The sequence below is a fragment of the Cetorhinus maximus genome, chromosome 3 (assembly GCF_964194155.1).
Source record: "Cetorhinus maximus chromosome 3, sCetMax3.hap1.1, whole genome shotgun sequence".
NCBI classification, from domain to species: domain Eukaryota; kingdom Metazoa; phylum Chordata; class Chondrichthyes; order Lamniformes; family Cetorhinidae; genus Cetorhinus; species Cetorhinus maximus.
Window position 1 is genome coordinate 2,187,216 of NC_135881.1, and position 3,199 is coordinate 2,190,414.

The following is a 3,199-nucleotide window of genomic DNA, read 5'->3' on the forward strand; positions in this document are numbered from 1 at the left end:
TTCTCCTCCTTCCCAGAAACATGATAGGGTCCCCCTTGTCCTCACTTATCACCCCACCAGCCTCCGCATTCAGGGGATCATCCTCCGCCATTTCCGCCAACTCCAGCATGATGCCACCACCAAACACATATTCCCTTCACCCCCCTTGACGGCATTCCGTAGGGATCGTTCCCTCCGGGACACCCTGGTCCACTCCTCCATCACCCCCTACTCCTCAACTCCCACCTATGGCACCTCCCCATGCCCACGCAGAAGATGCAACACCTGCCCCTTCACTTCCTCTCTCTTCACCGTCCAAGGGCCCAAACACTCCTTTCAAGTGAAGCAGCATTTCACTTGCATTTCCCCTAACTTAGTCTACTGCATTCGTTGCTCCCAATGCGGTCTCCTCTACATTGGAGAGACCAAACGCAAACTGGGCAACCGCTTTACAGAACACCTGCGGTCTGTCTGCAAGAAAGACCCAAACCTGCCTGTCGCTTGCCATTTTAACACTCCACCCTGTTCTCTTGCCCACATGTCTGTCCTTGGCTTGCTGCATTGTTCCAGTGAAGCCCAACGCAAACTGGAGGAACAGCACCTCATCTTCCGACTAGGCACTTTACAGCCTTCCGGGCTGAATATTGAATTCAACAACTTTAGATCTTAAACTCCCCCTCCCCCCATCCCCACCCCGGTTCTTCCCCCTCCCCTTTTTTTTCAATAATTTGTATAGATTCTTCTTTTCCCACTTATTTCCATTATTTTTAAATCTAAAACTAAAACTTTGTTAGCCTTTCCACCCCACCCCCACTAGAGCTGTACTTTGAATATCCTGTCTTCCATTCTTAATTAGCACTTTTCTTAGACAAATGTCACTACCTTCAACACCTCTTTGATCCTTTTGTCTGTGACATCTTTTGATTATCTGCTCCTATCACTGCTTGCTTGTCCCCACAATCACCCCACCCTCAACCTCTCTCCCCCCGCCCCCACACCTTAAACCAATTTATATTTCTCCCTTCTCCTAACTATACTTCAGTTCTGCCGAAGGGCCGTGAAGGCTCGAAACGTTAACTGTTTTCTTCTCCACCGATGCTGCCAGACCTGCTGCGTTTTTCCAGGTAATTTTGTTTTTGTTGAGGATTATCAGGTCAGCCATGATCTCATTGAATGGCAGAGCAGACATGATGGTGTGAATGGCCTATTTCTGCTCCTACGTCTTATGGTCTTGTGTCTGTCTGACTCTGGCTCAGATCCGAACTGGTTTCAGGCTCAACTTGCGTTGAAATAAGTCCACTCGTACCCCAAGTACCCAATTCATCATCAGAATCATTCGATTCTTCCCAACTTGCTTCTTCTCTGTGAACCTCTGAAGGTGAAACATGATCTATGCGTACAAACTGAATCTTTCCACATCCACACATCACGACCAAATACGCGCGAGGACCACATCTTTCCATGACTCTTCCTGGTAATCACTCCAAAGACTTATGATGATGTTCCTTCACCTTTACCTTCCGGCTCAACTTTGAACTTCTTTCCCTCGCGCTACCCCCATCGTAACTGTCTTTCTGCCTGAATTGTTTCTCAATTGCTTCAGTGATAAAACCCTCATTCTAGGCTGGACTTCTAAGAAACTGCACCTGGCATTCTGCCAGCGGTAGGGTGAGGTGTGTTGCAAGAGGTGAACAGAAAGTATTTACCATATCTGTCTGATACTCTAATATTCAGGGTAAGTATGTAGAACACGTGAACCAACTGATGAACTGTGGTCAGACACACAGTGTTAATATAGCGATCACCTTGTTAAAAACAATTGCTAGTTAAACAGGTGATGGGCATTGAGTATCCCATCGAAATAGAATAAAAAGGTACAGCTGGAACACTTTGTGTAGAAGCTACTAGAAAGTCAGTAGCACTGACGAGTTGTCTTGAAAATAAACCAGCACGGCAATCAGACTGTTATAGTACATTCTTCACGGTTAATGGGTACTGACTACACCTTTACAGGCTCTGAACAGGACATAGAATGTGAGGAGGCACCAAGCACTTCACATACACACACACACACTGGGTAGTTACAAGAAGCAGAGGATGGTAGATACAGGGTTGACTGACTATGAACAAATTAATACTGAGGCACAGGACAACGCTATTCATCCATAAGGGCAACTATCCAAAGTAGGAACAAAGGTAACACAGATTCCAGAAGGGACCAGTGTGTGGAGGGATCCCACCATCGTAGGGAGAGCAGGAAAGGCCACAGGTAAATACAAACATTGGCTAAACGTGCAGGATGAAGGACAGGAGACAAGACCTATCGATTGGCAAACCGAGGTAAAGATGTGGAAACCTAGAAAGCGCAGTCTGAGTTCTGACAGTGGACCAGAAAGTGGCCGTGTCCCTAGAAAAAGATCACGGACTTGTGAACGGAGTTCTGTCCGCATGGGGAGGACGATCGTATAGTAGCAGTCCAGAGAGGGAGAGGAATGTGAGTAGAGGCTATAGCTTAACAAAGAGGACTAGAGAGCAAGCTAGCAGTCTCAATAGAAGTAGAAGTCCTTATGACAGAGAGATTCTAGTAGCTGCTAATAAATTGAAAAATAGGATGATAAAGGAAGCCAAACGGAAAGAGTGAGAAAGTTGGAAGGAATGTGGGGTATGTTCTGAAATACCTGATAGAGGATAGCTAGCTTTACCTCACAGATGGATCTGTACAGAAAAGATATTTCCAGGCGGCACACATAAGGCCAAAGCGAGATTAGTAGCCCGAGGCTTTGAAGAGAGACTGGGAGACCAGGATGTCAGAGTGAACTCACCTACTGCCGGGAAAGTGAGTTTGAAGATACTTTTAGCTATTTTGGCATCCTATTCCTGGGAGTGTCAATCGATTGGCAAACAACTAAGGGTTACTAAAAAAAATAATAAAAAGAGCAAAGGTAAATTATGAAAGAAAACTAGCGCAAAATGTAAAAACTGATAGCAAAAGCTTCTACAAGTATATAAAAGGAAAGAGAGTAGCTAAAGTGAGCGTTGGTCCCTTGGAGGATGAGACTGGGGTGTTAATAGTGGGGAATGCAGAAATGGCAGAGACGCTTAATCAATATTTTGCCTCAGTTTTCACAGTGGAGGACACTAGTACCACCCCAATAGTAACAGGTAGTGCAGAGGGTATAGAGAAGGAGGAATTAGAACAATCACCATCACTAGAGAAAAA